This window comes from Amblyraja radiata, chromosome 1 (assembly GCF_010909765.2).
Source record: "Amblyraja radiata isolate CabotCenter1 chromosome 1, sAmbRad1.1.pri, whole genome shotgun sequence".
NCBI classification, from domain to species: Eukaryota; Metazoa; Chordata; class Chondrichthyes; order Rajiformes; family Rajidae; genus Amblyraja; species Amblyraja radiata.
Window position 1 is genome coordinate 165,014,865 of NC_045956.1, and position 18,454 is coordinate 165,033,318.

At 44.3% G+C, this 18,454-nt stretch overlaps 1 long non-coding RNA gene across 1 annotated transcript in view; it reads right to left on the reverse strand.

The window, feature by feature from the left end:
- Positions 1 to 13,691, reverse strand: part of LOC116976331 — a 28,293-nt gene extending 14,602 nt beyond the window's left edge. The window contains exons 1-2 of the long non-coding RNA XR_004412934.1: positions 13,656 to 13,691; positions 7,128 to 7,214 (exon numbers count right to left, since the gene is read on the reverse strand). This is a non-coding gene — a long non-coding RNA (uncharacterized LOC116976331). The remainder of the gene's footprint in view (positions 1 to 7,127; positions 7,215 to 13,655) is intronic.
- Positions 13,692 to 18,454: the final 4,763 nt, after the last annotated feature.

Consider the following 18,454-nt stretch of genomic DNA (forward strand, 5'->3'; position numbering starts at 1 on the left):
ACAGATGATTTGGGAGATTTTGAATGGGGAAGGTGTTTAATGTGTTTGTACATCATTTGTTCTTTTGGGAATGCAAAAGATGAAGACTAAATGTTTATGGGAAGGTAGATTCCTTAAACTAGACAACACGTTTCTTATTCACTTAATCTTCTTCCATCATTATTACAAAGCTATAAAGTGTAGTGGCTGCTGGTATCAGAACCATCATGAAATGAGCAACTTGGTCACACAACCACTGAAATGGCTTTAAATCCAAAGAGTTTTAGAAACTGGAGAGTCTTTGAGCAGAAGATAGACACAAAATGCTGGAGAAAAGGGCCTGCCCCACTTTCACGACTTCATTCAAAACCTCTGATGAGTTTAAAGGACCTAAAAAAAAAAATCAAGATCGTGGTAATCTACGAACTCCTACGACCTTCCACGACTATGTTCATGAACTCCTACGAACTCCTACGAGTATGTCTACGAATTCCCACGACTATTTCGATGCCCGACTTACCTGATGCCACGAGTACCTACGGCTAGCATAACGAGCCGCTACGATATATTTACGAATTCCTACGACCTCCTGTGGATTCGTTACGAACATTCTGCGAGTTTGATCAAGGGGAAAACTCGGGAGAATTCGTGAATTACGTCGTGAAAGTGGGACAGGCCCTTAACTCAGCGGGTCAGACAGCATCTCTAGAGAAAAGGAATAGGTGATGTTTCGTGATGAGACCCTTCTTCAGACCTTCAGATACATGCTCAAAGATAATTGCATAAACTCTGAGCTGTTCCAGTGATCATGAGAATGAATGGAGCTGCACAAACACTCAGTGTTGACCCATCATCTCACCATTGTAGACTCTCTAATAAATCCCAGCACTGTAAATATAACAGAGTATTGAATTTGAATGGAAATGTTCAGAGTAGTAATTCAGCAGCTAATGCATGCTTCGATCAGCAGAATATCAGGAATATCAGGAAAATGACCCTTGGATGAGAGAGAAATTAGTTTAGTTTAGTTTATTGTCACGGGTATCGAGGTACAGTGAAAAACTATTGGAGCGTGCTATCCAGTCAGTGGAAAAACAATACATGATTACAATTGAGCCAATTACAGTGTAGATATTTAAGAGTGTGGAGCGATTGTATTGTAGATTGTGATTGTAGATATGTTTCTTTGGCTAGCACGCAAAAAGTCGCCTGGGTTGGGCGCCATCTAAATTAAGTATATTTTGTATTAGTGTAGGTGTGTTTGCTTTACTAGGATTTATGGATTTGATTGTCTGAATGGCTTCCTTCAACAACTCTCAAAATAGATTTAGATTGAACCAGACTAAGTGGGACCAGTTGGGTCCCTGTCACACAGGAGGCTTGGTCCCCCAGTGCAATATTCCACCACTCACCCATAGCCCCCAACTGCACAGGCGCAGCTAATTTCCCCTCATCCCTAGCACTCGCTCCCCCCTCATCTTCAACCTCCGTCTTCTTACCCCTCTCCTCCTCTCCTCCCCCAATCTCTCCCTCACCTCTCTCTCCCTCTCCTTTCCTCTACCCTCAGTCACTCCCCCCATAACTCCTCTCCCCTCCCTACACCCCTTCTCTCCCTCTATCCCCTCTCCACTCCCACTCTCCCTCCTCACCTTCCCAGGATCTTGAGGTTGCCGCTCCTCCCCCTTCTTGCGTGCCCCGGAGGAGCATCAGCCATCGGCGCGGATACTCGGCTCGGCCCGGAAGCACCAGCAGCTACTGCCGCGCCAGGATGTGGTCAAGAGGGGGGGGGGGTGTGAGGGTGGGGGGAGAGAGATAAAAGACGGGGGAGGAGTCATGGGGGAGATGGGTGTATCACGGGGGAAGCGGGGCAGGAGCCAGCGAGGGGGACCAGAGAGGAAGGGGCTGGATCTGTGGGGCGTTATGATGACGGTGCGGTGGAGACTCACAGCGGGCGCTGGTGGCTCCCCTCCACTGGGATTAGAATCTCCGCTTTCTGTTTGGCGACGTCTCCAACCCGTGCCGCGCTGCGCTGCTTCCAGTCCCTCCAAAAAAATGTGCCCGGTTGGAGACCTCTGCTGGCCACCCAAAGTGTCCCTCAACTCCAGTAAAGATGCAATGGCGTAGGAAGAGGCGGACTGTCCGGGGAATGACAGGAGAAGACACCAATCCATGCTGCGCTGACTGGCAGGAGAGGAGATCGATCTGCGCACGCGTGGTTTTTAAGATTTTTAAACCGCTCTAACTTTTCAAAAATACGACCGATCAGAACAAAACTTGTTGCACACGCGGCACAGGAGAACGGCGAGTGAGCTGGCGGAAAATCGTAGCGCTATCGTATACTGTTTATGCACAAATAGAAAAACCGCGCAAACCGGAAGAGCACAAGATCAGAGCTTTAGTTACTTATAGTTAGATAGATTCCAGAAATTACAGAAGAAATGAGCAAAGGGGGAAAAAAACATAAACATTAAGTTTATAGCACGATATTATTGTCACGTTCTCACCAATTTCTTCCCCAGTCCAATTCACGTCCTTCTTTGATAAAACCTTCAATTCCACTGTCCATACTGTACCCGCTGTGATGTCAGCTATTGTCCAGCACCAACGTTATATTAAAAGCTTTTGATTATGCTTTAAGGTTGACCCATAACTGAAGCACATGGAGATTATGCACGCAATCAAGAGAAGCAATTGCACCATTCAGAGAGAAGCCTCTGGAGGATGAGACTTTGGAGTTGCAGTGCAGAAGCAGGCCCCTAGCCCCACCGAGTCTGCGCCAACCAGCGATCACCCCATACACTAGCACTACCCGACACACTGAGGACAATTTACAATTTGACAGAAGCCAATTAACCTACAAACCTGTACGTCTTTGGAGTGCGAGAGGAAACCAAGGCACCCGGAGAAACCATGCAGTCACTATGAGAACGTGCAAACGCTGTACAGACACCACCTGCAGTCACGATCGAACCTGTGTCTCTGGCGCTGTAAGGCAACAACTCTACCGCTGCGCCTCTGTGCTGCCCTATTCAGAGAGGTAATTATGGAGGCCAGCAGTAATCATCCTACAATAATGGCAGTAATGTGATAAGAAGAATGAATAGACTACAAATGTTGCCGTGGATGATATGCAATTTCATTTTAAAATGTTTACTTACAATGCATCTTAACTGAACTTCACTCTAAACCAAATGCCCATCACCAAAGCCCAACACCATGTGATTTACTAAAGGTGCAGCATTTCCTAAATGAAGTAGCCATGCAAATGGTGTTAAAAATGAAATACTAGTAATATCCAACACGTTGATCAGCAGCTGAATGAGGAAACACTTTTCGATGTTTCAAGAGGATTCTTCTCCCTATATATTTTTGTTTCATTTTAAGCAAGTTACCTGCTTGAATTAAATCATATTGGTTTTAGCCGAGGTGACAGGTTGACCTTATTGGTTGACTTACCCAGTTCGATGAAATCTTCTATTGATTGAACCAATAATCAATTGTGATTAATGGTTTCATGACATGCGATTTTTAGTCTCCCGTGCTTAGTCTAATCTAGAGCTGGGGGAAGTATATTATTGTGAGAACATATGGAACATTGATTCCATAAGACAGTGTTTTCAGCCATCTATTTGCATAACATGCATAGTCAAAATGGGTACATATTTGAAGTAATAATCACCTTCAATGTAAAAGACGTAATATCAAACCATCCCTCTATTCACATCTCTTCACTAAGTATCGCAGAATGGAAATTGGGAAAGGTGTTTAAATAGGGGAATGATCCAACATTTCTCCTTTTAATCTAGCGGTCAAAGTGAGATATCCCCAAAACTTATTTAATATGCTGGAGTAGTTGAAGCACACCAAGTGAAACCTCCAAGCAAATAAAGCCTAGTGATTTTTGTCTCTCTCTGACCTTTGATGATTGTCTAATGATACTCCAGGATATCAATCTATTCCAATCAACATTACTCAACACTGACACCTTGGATCCACTGGTGATAGCTCTAATTATCTCAGCAAAACTTGATCCATTGGATTTTGTCGAAGAATTCAGTGACATTCAACGACAGTATTGCTATTGCTATTGTTATTGACTGGCATGTATGGAAGAACAGATCGTGCAAGAATTTTACTTTAAGGTGAAATACTCTGCTCAAGTGGCATGCTACACTTTGTACTTTTACCGAACTACCTGATGTTGCAGTTTAAATTCATTTTTTAAAAAGTCAGTTCTTTTTAAGAGCAGCAGAACAGCTATCTGCCTGTTTCTAAGCATTAAATAGCACAGAACCTGGAAACCAGCCCACTGTAACATTCCTAGACTAATCTTTGATTACTTCTGAAGACAGAACAAATACTTTAATTGGTGCAAGTCGGGATATGCTAATGAATGCATGTGTAGAATGCGCAGACATGTTTGAGTGGTGGTCAAAAGTCACGATTATAAAACTCATTTTCCTGTGACTTGTAGGTTCAGGGCAATAGTGAGCTTAACTGTGACAAATCGTGTTGCACCAGTCATTGACTTACTGCTGGTCTTCATGGATCAGGTGCCACACTTCAGCAAAAATCTCTTCACTAAGCCTGAACTGTGCTTTGCAGTCCATCTAAGGTAGCTAACATTTTCATGGTACGTTCCTTACAAAGGTTAGATGCAAAATGCTGGAGTAACTCAGCGGGACAGGCAGCATCTCTGGAGAGAAGGAATGGGTGATGTTTCGGGTCGAGACCCTTCTTCAGACTGAGAGCCAGTGGAAAGGGAAATTAGTGATGTAGACGGTGATGTTATTCCAGCATTTTGTGTCTATCCGGTTTAAACCAGCATCTGTAGTTCCTTCCTACACCTTACAGAGGTAAGTTGGTTCCATAAGCCATTTGCTTCCATAAGCCCTCGTCTTCTAGACTGTCCTTCCCCTGCTAAGCAATGGCTGATATTGTTTGGTCAGAGACTGCTCTGTGTTAGTCACCTGGGCTGATGTTAAGTATCTTTACTTATTAGATAATCAGCCAATATGGAATCAATATTGTTTAACACCAGGAGTGACTTGCACAAAAAGCAAGAGATAGCCAGAAATAAACACAGATCCTCAATTGCAGTTAGACAAGGAACTTCAATAGTGTTGGTTAATACCTTATATCGTAGGTCATGTATGTACCAGGAAAGAACAAGACGATGTTCCTAGTCTCCATGCAATTGGGAATTTTCGTTTATATCTAGACTTTCAGTGACAGAAGATAGCACTACAAAAATAAATGTTTCCATTTACATTGTATATGGTGCAGCCTGGAATCACTCAGAGCACATTGTCACCTATTCAGTGTTGTAGCTTGAAAGCGTGCACCACCAGACTCAAGAACAGCTTCTTCACCTGATATTGTGCGACTTCTGATATTGTGTAACTTCCGATACAGTAATGTGAGCAATTTTGGGCATCATATCTGAGGAAGGACATGCTAAGAGAGTCCAGAGAAGGTTTACAAGAATGATCCCAGGAATGAGTGGATTAACATACGATGGGCGTTTGACAGCACTGGGCCTTTACTCGCTGAAGTTTAAAAGAATGAGGAGGGGACCTCATTGAAAATTACCGAATCGTGAAAGGCTTGGATCGATTGGATGTGGAGAGGATGCTTCCACTAGTGGGAGAGTCTCGGACTAGAGGTCACAGTCTCAGAATTAAAGGACGTTCCTGTAGGAAGGAGATGAGGAGGAATATCTTTAGTCAGAGGGTGGTGAATCTGTGGAATACTTTGCCACAAAAGGCTGTGGAAGCCAAGTCAATGCTTATTTTTAAGGCAGAGATAGATACTGTAGATTTTTGATTAGTACGGGTGTCGGGGGTTATGGAGATAAGTCAGGAGAATGGGGTTATGAGGGAGAGATAAATCAGCCATGATTGAATGCTGGAGGTGACTTGATGGGCTGAATGTCCTAATTCTGCTCCGTTCACATGATATCAGGCTTCTGAATGGCCGTTCCACAACCTAGGGTACTGTCCATTTCTCCTCTACCTCATTACAGACTTTGGACCATCCCTGCAACTGATGCACTACAATGCTGAGAACGAAACACTGCACTCTGTATCTTCCCCTATGCTCTACCTATCGTACTTAACTTTGGCTATAGTATTATCTGATTGAATTGGATAGCATGCAAAACAAAGCTTTTCACTGTACCTCAGTACAGAAGACAATAAAGAACCTAAGATACAAGAAACAGTACCACAGGGACTTTGGCCCATGATATCTGTACCAAACAAGGTGTCGAACCTGACCTTAAAATCCTATCTAGAAGCAGCAGCTCAATTTGTACAAGACTCCTTGGGTACTGCACACAGCCTGGATTTTGTGTTCAAGTCTGTGGAAGAGGCGAGGACCCACAGCTTTGTGACTCAAGGGTGTAATAATTCCCAGCTGAGTCAGAAATGGCACATTAGATGAAATTGTAAATAGAAATATAATAAATGATCCAATGTTCCTTCTACAAACAGCATGAAGGCAACAGGCAATTGCTACTGTTGAAATAAAATACAACATAAATTACACGCAGAATATGTTTAATAAGATGTCATAGAAACATGGAAACATGGAAAAATGCATGCAGGAGTAGGCCATTTGGCCCTTCCAGCCAACACACCATTCAATATGATCATGACTGATCATCCTAAAACAGTACCTCATTCCTGCTTTTTCCCCATATCCCTTGATTCCTTCAGCCCTAAGAGCTAAATCTAACTCTCTCTTGAAAACATCCTGTGAAACATCCTCCACTGCCTTCTGTGACAGAGAATTCCACAGATTCACAACTCTCTGGGTGCAAATGTTTTTCGTCATCTCAGTCCTAAATGGCCTACTCCTTATTCTTAAACTGTGACCCCTGGTTCTGGACTCCCCCAACTTCGGGGAAAATTTTCCTGCATTTTGTCTATCCAATCCTTTAAGAATTTTATATGTTTCTATAAGATCCCCTCTCATCATAAATTCCAGTGAATACAAGCCCAATTGACCCATGTTTCATCATATGTCAGTCCCGCCATACTGGGAATTAACATGGTGAACCTACGCTGCATTCCGTCAATAGCAATATTGTCCTTCCTCAAATTAGGAGACCAAAATTGCACACAATACTCGAGGTGCGGTCTCACCTGCAGTGGGACCACCTTCCTCCAAAACTCAAATCCTCTCACAATGAAGGCGAAAATGCCATTAGCTTTCTTCACTGCCTGCTGTACCTGCATGCTTACTTTCAGTGACTGATGTACAAACACATCCAGGTCTCGTTGCACCTCCTCTTTTCCTAATCTGACACCATTCAGATAATAATCTGCCTTCCTGTTCTAGCCACCAAAGTAGATAACCTCACATTTATCCACATTATACCGCATCTGCCATGCATCTTCCCACTCACCCAACCTATCCAAGTCACCCGGCAACCTCATAGCATCCTCCTCACAGCTCACACTGCCACCCAGCTTTGTGACATCCGCAAACTTGGAGATGTTACATTTAATTCCCTTGTCTTAATCGTTAATATATGTTGTAAATAACTGGGGTCCCAGCACCGAGCCGTGCGGCACCCCACTAGTCACTGCCTGCCATTCTGAAAAAGACCTGTTAATTTTACTTCGGAGTCACATGAGTGACTACGTGAAGAACCCCGCCAGGACGCATGCGTGTCATATCGCTACACGCATTGCAACAATGCGGCAAAATTTGAAAACCAGGAACAGCAGGTAAGGAGACTCTGCGTTCCAGAATTTGAAAGTCGGGAACAGCAGGTAAGAAGACTCTGCGTTCCTTCCACTCACCTTTTAGGTGGAAACATGGACCAGATCCATGAAGGCTGCGGGAAAGCTGGCGGGGGAGAACCGCGGAGTCGCGGGCAACCGGCAGCAGCAGCCAAAGGCACGCTAATCTCCCCTAATGGGAACAGCTGTGCCCGACTTTCGCTCCCGACTCGCTCCCGCACCGGGCCCGGCCGGGCGGGAGAGGGAAGCAAAAAACTAATGTTTCCCCGCGCTGGGTTTTTCACAGGAGGGGAAGCTGGACAAAGTGGTGTCCACAAATGCTGCTAGTGAAGCTGGCTGGGGAGGACCGCGGAGTCGTGGGCAGCCGGCAGCAGCAGCCAAAGGCACGGTAATCTCCCGTAATGGGAAGAGCTGTGCCGACTTTTGGTCCCGCGCCGGCCAGAACACCACGGCCAGGCGGGAGACTATTCAAATGGGGCCGTTGACTTTTGACAAGTCAATAACGGCAGCAGACGGGGTGGAACGACGTTCACCCGTAGCAACAATTTTAACCTGGACCTGCAGGTAAGAGCTGCGGGCCCTATGATAAACCCAGAGCAGTACCTCTTGAAGGGCTGCACAGTGCTTCTACCTCATCAGAGGGGAGCACTGCGGGTCAGTTCTGGGCTGACCTGGAAGAGGGGTCCGCAGAAGAAAAGACAAGTGTGCAGGGGGTGCAGGAACAAAAGAACCTACTGGAACCCACTACGGCCAACGACAGCACCCCCACGCACCCACCAGCAGAACTGGTGAAAGCTCGAAGGACCGGTACCCAAAACATGAGTCTTTTTAGGCCATGGCCCAGACCGGCCTTCTTGGAAGATGCGGGGACCTCCAACGCCAACCAAACCGAAAATCCAGACCCCAGCGCTACAACAGCAGCGAAGAACCTACAAAAAGTAAACCTGCCCCTGGTAACTATGGAGGTAGGTGGGTCTGGTTCCCTACAATATACAGTGGGCACGGAGATTGGGTGGAGATTACACTCTTTTCTGAATGCATGGAGCATGATAACAACCGATACTTACATCTTAAGCAGTATCCAGGGATATACAACAGAGTTTATACACAAGTACAGCCCTCCAGTTCAACATATACTGAACTGAATGTTCGTGCCTTCTGATAAAGGAAAATCAAAAGCGCAAGCTGAACTGAAGCGGCTTCACATAAAAGGTGTAATTGAGAAAACTCAACACGAACCATTAGAATTCGTGTCCAATATATTTATCAAAAACAAAAAAGATGATGGTCATCGCATCATCATAGATCTGACAAAATAGATACCTTTGCTACTGCTTAACAATTAATTTCCAAAGGTTACTTCAATGGCCAGCATCGATTTAAAAGATGCTTACTATTCAGTGCCTATACGAGGTGACCACAGATGTTACTTAAAATTCAACTGGATGGGACAACTCTGACAGTATAAAGCACTGCCAAATGGGTTATCATCAGGCCAGGCTGTTCACAAAAAATTTGAAACCAGCCCCAGTGTTTATACGGAAACGTACACGCATGGTCATGGCATATTTAGATGACATACTCATTGTGGGCAAAACTTTGGAATTGGCCAAACAATAACAGCAACAAAAAAGTTATTTGGAAAACTGGGATTCATTTTTCATCCAGTTAAATCTAAACTAAACGCCTTCCACTACTATGGACTACCTGGGGTTTCACCATTGACTCAGTTCACATGTCGGTGATTCTGCCTAAGGGAAAGGCTAGAGATTTAATAGAGGCTTGCAATAACCTCACTGACATCAGCAAACCATCCATCAGATTGGTAGCTAAAGTAATTGGCATAATGATGGCTGCCTTTCCAGCCACTCAATTTGGACCTCTACATTACCAAAACATACAGAGAGCAAAATACAAGCACTCTAAATTATGCAGGTCACTTTGACAGATCTGTGAAACTACCAATCAAGCTAAAATGGAACTAAAATGGTGGATAGATAACATCTGGCTTTGTTCCAATCCAATCATTGTCAGTAACCCTTCCATGGTACTACAAACTGATGCCAGTGCACTTGGGTGCGGAGCCACCAATACCATACCACCGTGGTAGCATACATCAACCACAGGGTGGAAACAAATCGACATCATGTGACAATCTGGCTATATTAATTGGCAATGGTGTATCCAGAGAGATATTTGGATATGAGCCACTTACCTACCAGGAAGACTAAATTCAGTGGCGCGCATTCTTTGGAGCGCAGAAGGTTAAGGGGGGACTTGATAGAGGTCTTTAAAATGACACCAGGTCACGCAAATTTAATGAAAACACCAAATGGATGTTGAATAAAATAGTACTGCTGATATCACAGCAAAATATGGAACACCAGATATCGATTTATTCGCATCCAGACTTAACCACCAGTTATCAAATTATGTTACATGGGAACCAGACCGTGGGGCAGCGGCGACAGATGCATTTTCGCTGCATTGGGGGGGGAATTGTTTATTACGCATTCCCTCCTTTCCTGCCTCATCAGTCGGGTATTAAGGAAATACAACAAGACTCTGCATCTGGTATTGGTAGTACCCGATTGGCCTACACAACCATGGTTCCCAGTGGTATCAAACATGGTATCAAAGACATGAACATCCCGTCTGTTCTGGAATACCTGTCAGGCCTCCACTATGATGAGGGGCTCAGTTACAGTGCCATCAACTGCGCCAGAAGTGCCCTATCGACTTACCTATGGCAGGGGACAGACCATTACACTGTTGGGACTCACCCACTGTTACAAAACCTATGAGGGGAACCAGATACTCCCAAATATAGGATGTGAGAATAATCCTGAAGATGCTCAGGAATTGGTCTCCAGCAACAGTTCTGTCCCTACACAGACTGACATTAAAACAGTCATGCTAATGGTATTGGTCACGGCACAGAGGATACAGTCACTGCAAAAACTAGACTGGACAACATGACTTCCTCAACAGAAAATATTACGTTTCATATTTATGAGATAGTAAGCAGAACAGAAAAGGGATCAGCAGGCCTCAATATACAATTAGGGCATACCCAACAGATGACCGTCTGTGTATAATAAGACATCTGTCGTTATACATGGAGAAAAAGAATATCCTAAGAGGCAATGAAAAGGCACATTTTGGTCAGCCACTAGCAACCACACCAAGAGTGACGGTCCAGACCATCTCAAGATGGCTGAAACAGGTGCTAACACAGGCTGCGGTGGATACTAATTTTTAAAAATCTCTTTCCACCAGGGCTGCAGCTACATTGGCGGCGATACAGTTGGATGTACCAATGGACCAAATCCTCAAGGCAGCAGGATGGTCTGGAGGGGAAAACATTCCAATTATTTTATAATAAACCAGTAATGAAACCTGGAACGTTTGCAGAAACAATTTAAGTTCTGTAAATTAATTTAAACCCATAAAAATGGGTTATAAATTTGTGTTAATTTTTATGATTTCAATGTCGAATTCATGTCCAAATTATGTTAACACAATTCCTCCCACAGTCAAGGCAGACGTGATGCATGGACTCGTTTCCACGGCATGAAATCACAGAGCTTTAAAATCTTCAAGTAGTCACTCACGTGACTCCGAAGTAAAATAGTAAGATTAAACGAGAACTTACCAGTTTGAAGTTTGATCTGTATTTTATGAGGAGTTACGATGAGGAATTACGAATAGTAAGATTAAACGAGAACTTACCAGTTTGAAGTTTGATCTGTATTTTATGAGGAGTTACGATGAGGGATTACGTGAAGAACCCCGCCAGGACGCATGCGTGTCATTCTTCAAAGCAGCGGTGTGAAATCACAGATAACTGTAATGACTAAACATAGTAAGATTAGAGAAGAGATACCAGTTAAGTATATTCTCTCTCCCTCCTTTCTTAAAAAGTGGAGTTACATTGGCTACCCTCCAGTCCACAGGGACTGATCCAGAGTCGAAAGAACATTGGAAAATGATCACCAATGCATCCACAATTTCTAGGGCCACCTCCTTGAGTACTCTGGGATGCAGACCATCAGGCCCTGGGGATTTATCTGCCTTCAGTCCCAACAGTTTCCAGTAACACCATTTTCTGACTAATGTGGATTCTCTTCACTTCCTCCCTCCCACTTAAACCTCGGTCACCTAATATTTCTGGGATATTGTTTGTATCATCCTTAGTGAAGACTGAACCAAAGTACTTGTTTAACTGTTCTGCCATTTCCTTGTTTCCCATTATAAATTCACCTGTTTCTGATTGAAAGGGACCTACATTTGTCTTCACTAATCTTTTCCTTTTTACATATCTAAAGAAGCTTTTACGGTCAGTTTTTATATCCCCCACAAGCTTTCTTTCATGCTCTCTTTCATGCTCTCTTTCCCCTCCTCTTGATTAACCATTTTGTCCTCCTCAGTTGAGTTCTAAATTTCTCCCAGTCCTCTGGTTTGCTGCTTCCTCTGGACAATTTGTATGCCTCTTCTTTAACACTATCCTTGATTTCCCTCATTAGCCACGGATGCGCCGCCTTCCCCGTTTTATTATTTCGCCAGACGGGGATGAACAATTACTGGAGTTCATCCGTGCGGTCTTTAAATCTTCGCCATTGCATCTCCACCGTCAATCCTTTAAGTATAATTTGCCAGTCTATCCTAACCAATTCCCATCTCATACCTTCAAAGTCTCCTTTCTTTAAGTTCAGGACCCTAGTCTCTGAATTAACCGTGTCACTCTCCATCCTAATGCAGAATTCCAACATATTATGCTCACTGTTTCCCAAAGGGCTTTGCACAACAAGATCGCTAACTAATCTTTCCTCATTACACAATACGCAGTCTAGAATGGCATGTCCTCCAGCCAGTTCTTCTACATATTGGTTTAAAATCACATCCCGTATACATTCCAGGAAATCCTCCTCCTCATGGCTGCTACCAAATTGGTTGACCCAAACTTTAAAGTCACCTAATCTATAAAGTCACTCATAGCAAAAGGATTTGAGTATAGGAGCAAGGAGGTTTTATTGCAGGTGAGACCACACCTGGAGTATTGTGTACAGTTCTCCTAATCTGAGGAAATACATTCTTGCCATAGACGGAGCTCAGAGAAGGTTCACCAGACTGATTACTGGGATGTCAGGACTTTCATATGAAGAAAGACTGGATAGACTCGGCTTGTACTCGCTAGAATTTAGAAGATTGAGGGGGGATCTTATAGAAACATAGAAAATAGGTGCAGGAGTAGGCCATTCGGCCCTTCGAGCCTGCACCGCCATTCAATATGATCATGGCTGATCATCCAACTCAGTATCCTGTACCTGCCTTCTCTCCATACCCCCTGATCCCTTTAGCCACAAGGGCCATATCTAACTCCCTCTTAAATATAGCCAATGAACTGGCCTCAACTACCTTCTGTGGCAGAGAATTCCAGAGATTCACCACTCTCTGTGTGAAAAATGTTTTCCTCATCTCGGTCCTAAACGATTTCCCCCTTATCCTTAAACTGTGACCCCTTGTTCTGGACTTCCCCAACATCGGGAACAATCTTCCTGCATCTAGCCTGTCCAACCCCTTAAGAATTTTGTAAGTTTCTATAAGATCCCCCCTCAATCTTCTAAATTCTAGCGAGTACAAGCCGAGTCTATCCAGTCTTTCTTCATATGAAAGTCCTGACATCCCAGGAATCAGTCTGGTGAACCTTCTCTGTACTCCCTCTATGGCAAGAATGTCTTTCCTCAGATTAGGAGACCAAAACTGTACGCAATACTCCAGGTGTGGTCTCACCAAGGCCCTGTACAACTGCAGTAGAGCCTCCCTGCTCCTATACTCAAATCCTTTTGCTATGAATGATAACATACCATTCGCTTTCTTCACTGCCTGCTGCACCTGCATGCCTACTTTTAATGACTGGTGTACCATGACACCCAGGTCTTGTTGCATCTCCCCTTTTCCTAATCGGCCACCATTCAGATAAAACTTACACAATTCTTAAGGGATTGGACAGGCTAGATGCAGGAAGATTGTTCCCGATGTTGGGGAAGTCCAGAACAAGGGGTCACAGTTTAAGGATAAGGGGGAAGTTTTTTAGGACCGAGATGAGAAAAATATTTTTCACACTGAGAGTGGTGAATCTGTGGAATTCTCTGACGCAGTAGGTAGTTGAGACCAGTTCATTGGTTATATTTAAGAGGGAGTTAGATGTGGCCCTTGTGGCTAAAGGGATCAGGGAGTATGGAGAGAAGGCAGGTACAGGATACTGAGTTGGATGATCAGTCATGAACATATTGAATGGTGGTGCAGGCTCGAAGGGCCGAATGCACCTATTTTTTATGTTTCTATGTTTCTAGGTTTCTATAACTGCTGTACCTTTGCTGCAAGCATCCATAATTTCCTGCTCGATGTTATCCCCAACCACCCTACTGCTGTTTGGTGGTTTGTAAACAACTCCAACAAGTGTTTTCTGCTCTTCGCTATTTCGCAGTTCTACCCATAACGACTCTGCAGCATCCAAGCTAATGTCTCTCCTTGCTATTGCATTAATCTCCTCTTTAACTAGCAATGCCACCCCACCTCCTCGTCCTTTCTGACTATCCTTCCTGAATATCAAATACCCCTGCATGTTTACCTCCCAGCCTTGGTCACCCTGGAGCCATGTCTCTTTAATTCCAACTATATCATATCCCTTAACTATTAACTGCACATTCAAATTCATCCACCTTATTTTGAATGCTCCTCACATTATGGCTCAAAGATTTCAAGTTAGTTTTTCTTATCTCCCTTCTACCTTTTGCTTCTGTCCTTTTATGGCTCTCTGTCTCCTTGCATTGGTTCCCATCCCCCTGCCCTGTTAATTTAAACGTGTCCTTTCCTGCACTCTCTTTCCCATTAACTGCACGCATATGCTTACATGTTGTTGAGTCCACCCTCCTACCGTTGAGTTTAAACCCACCCGTACAGCACTAGCAAACCTGCCTGCCGGAATGTCGGTCCCCCTCCAATTGAGGTGCAACCCGTCCCTTTTATACAGGTCATCCCTGCCCCAGAAGAGATTCCAGTGATCTAGAAATCTATATCCCTGCCCCCTGCACCAACTCCTCAACCACACATTCAGTTCAAGTTCAAGTGAGTTTATTGACATGTGTCTCTGGTAGGACAATGAAATTCTTGCTTTGCTTCAGCACACCAGAACATAGTAGGCATTTACTACAAAACAGATCAGTGTGTCCATATATCATTATATAAATATATACACACATGAATAAATAAACTGATGAAGTGCAAATAACAGATAATGGGTTATTAATGATCAGAGTTTTGTCCAAGCCAGGTTTAATAGCCTGATGACTGTGGGGAAATAGCTATTACTGAACCTGGTTGTTGCAGTCTTCAGGCTCCTGTACCTTCTACCTGATGGTAGCAGGGAGATGAGTGTGTGGCCAGGATGGTGTGGGTCTTTGATGATACTGTACTGCCAGCCTTTTTTAGGCTGTGATAAATCCCCTAGATGGAAGGAAGGTCAGAACCGATGATGGACTGGGCAATGTTTACTACTTTTTGTAGACTTTTCCTCTCCAGGGCGCTCAAGTTGCCGAACCAAGCCACGATGCAACCGGTCAGTATGCTCTCTACCGTGCACCTGTAGAAGTTAGAGAGAGTCCTCCTTGACAAACCGACTCTCCGTAATCTTCTCAGGAAGTAGAGGCGCTGATGTACCTATCACCTATCTCCCTGTTCCTACCCTCACTAGCATGAGGTACTGGAAGCAACCCAGAGATAACCACCCTAGAACTCCTGCTTTTCACCCTCCTGCCTAGTTCTCTATACTCACATTGCAGAACCTCCTTCCTCTTACCCACGTCATTTGTGCCTACATGCACAACTGCTTCCGGCTGCTCACTTTCCCTCTCAAGAATGTTCTGAAGTTGGTCTGAGACATCTTGGACCCTGGCACCAGGGAGGCAACACACCATCCTCAAGTCTCGCCTGTCGCCACAGAATCTCCTGTCTGCACCTCTGACTATGGCTCTGCCTGGTGTCAGTATCGCCGGTCTCGCCTCAGCGCCAGGATTCGTGTCCTTAATGGACCAGATGTAGAGATGTAGAGGATGGGATACTGAGTTGGATGATCAGCCATGATCATATTGAATGGCAGTGCTGGCTCGAAGGGCCGAATGGCCTACTCCTGCACCTATTTTCTATGTTTCTATGTTTCTATCATTTGGTTTGAGTTTGAGTTTGAGTTTCGTTTATTGTCACGTGTACCGAGGTACAGTGAAAAGCTGCTGTAGAAAGACAACACATGATTACAATCAAGCTACCCACAGTGTACAGATACATGATGAAGAGAATAATGTGAATAATGTTTAGTGCAAGATAAAACCAGAAAAGTCCGATCAAAGATATTCTGAGGGTCTCCAATGAGCTAGATAATAATTCAGGACTGCTCACTAGTTGTTGGCAGGACTGTTCAAATGCCTGATAACAGCTGGTGTCATAACTGTTGTATCAATCATGATTTTTATTTTGAGTCATTGAATGGTTGAAAGTACAGGAAAGGGATTGAGAACCTTGTGTGATCATGTGAGGGCAACAACCTAACCACTAACGCCAGCAAGCCAAAAGAGTTGGTTGTCGACCTAAGGAAGTATGGGAGTGAACACAACCCTGTCCTCCTCAACGTAGCTGCTGTAGAGATGGTTGACAGCTTCAATATCCTCGGCACCCATGTCACGAGCAAATTAACACGGACTTTTCACACTGATGTGCTGATCAAGAAAGTGCAACAGTGCATTTACTTTCTTCGGTGTCTAAGAAGACTCAACATGTCCACAAGGATTAGTGTTATAGAGTTATACAGTGTGGAAACAGACTCTTCGGCCCAAGTTGCCCACACTGACCAACATGTCCCATCTACATTAGCCCCACCTGCCTGTGTTTGGCCCATGTCACTCTAAACCTGTCCTATCCATGTACCTATCCAAATTGTTCTTAAACGTTGCAATACTACCTGCCTCAACTACCTTCTCCAGCAGCTCATTCCATACACCCACCACCCTGTGAAAAAGTTACCCCTCAGGTTCCCATTAAATCTTTCCCTGCTCACTTTAAACCTATGTCCTCTGGTTCTCAATTCTCTCTTCTCTGGGCAAGAAACTCAGTATGTCTACCCGATCTATTCCTCCCATGATTTTGTAAACCTCTATAAGATCCTCTTGAACTTCAACAAATGTACAATAGAACATATTCTGATGGGATGCATCTCAGCCTCGTCTGGCAACTGATCTGCTGTAGACCATCCCAACTCAGGGGGATGGTAAATACAGCCCTCAGTCTATCACAGACTCATCCCTTCCTTTCATCCAGTCCATCTTACCAGTATGTTGCACCACGAAGGCTGAAAGTATGACCAAGGATGTCGCCCACATTGGCCATTCCCTTTTCTCTCATCCAACTACTGGGAGAAGCTACAGGAGCTTTTCCCCCCACTGCATCAGATTCCTGAACCGCCTGTTCTTTCACACCCCTACCTGAGATGCTCTTATTCTACCTCATTTTGTGATTCTATTATTGTACTTTAATATTTTTGCACTAATTTAGATTTTGATTTTAGTTTGCAATCTTGCACCATTCTGTTAGTTTGCACTTCCCATTGTGCTTATTGTTGTATTTACCATTACTTTATTTACACTGTTTACCCTGTGAACTTCATGTGAACAGTAATTTTATTGCATTCTGGTGTATAGGACGATAAAGTAATCTAATTACTCCACAGACAGGGAGCAAAGAATAGGAATTAACGGGTCCTTTTCAGAATGGCAGGCAGTGACTAGCGGGATGCCGCAAAGCTCAGAGCTGGGACTCCAGTTGTTTACAATATATATTAACGATTTAGACAAGGGTTTCAAATCTCTAAGTTTGTGGGTGACAAAGTTGGGTGGCAGTGTGATCTGCGAAGAGTGTGCTATGAGGCTGCAAGATGAATTGGATAGGATGGACGGGTGGGCAGAAGCGTGGCAGATGCAGTATAATGTGGATAAATGTGAGGTTATCGACATGCAAGAACAGGAAGGCAGATTATTATATGAATGATGTCAGATTAGGAGAAGGGGAGGTGCAACGAGACCTGGGTGTGCTTGTAAATCAGTCACTGAAAGTAAGCATTCAGGTACAGCAGGCAGTGAAGAAAACCAATTGTTGGCCTTCATTGCGAGAGGAATTGAGCAATTTTGTTCCCCTAATTTGTGGAAGAACATTATTTCTATTGAGGGAATGCAGTGTAGGTTCACCAGGTAAAGGGGCTTGTCCCACTTGGGCGTTATTTGCGCGTCATTTACGCGACATCATCTACACGTCACGACGCATGATGCGCGCGTCGTGACGCGCTCGTGATGCGCGCTTGGTGCGCATGATGCGCGCATGGTGTGCATTACGCGGGCATGGTACATGGTGACGTAGGCAGTGACGTGCGGTCGCGTGCGGCGCCCCAGGAATTTGGGATGTACAAAATCTTCGCGTGCCATCTGCGTGGAGCCCAAGTGGAACAGGCCCTTTAATTCCTGGGATGCTGGGACTGACATATGGTGAAAGAATGGGTGGACTGTGCTTGTATTCGCTGGAATTTAGAAGGATGAGAAGGGATCTTATAGAAACATACAATTCTTAGAGGATTGAACAGGGTAGATGCAGGAAAAATGTTCCCGATGTTGGTGAAGCCC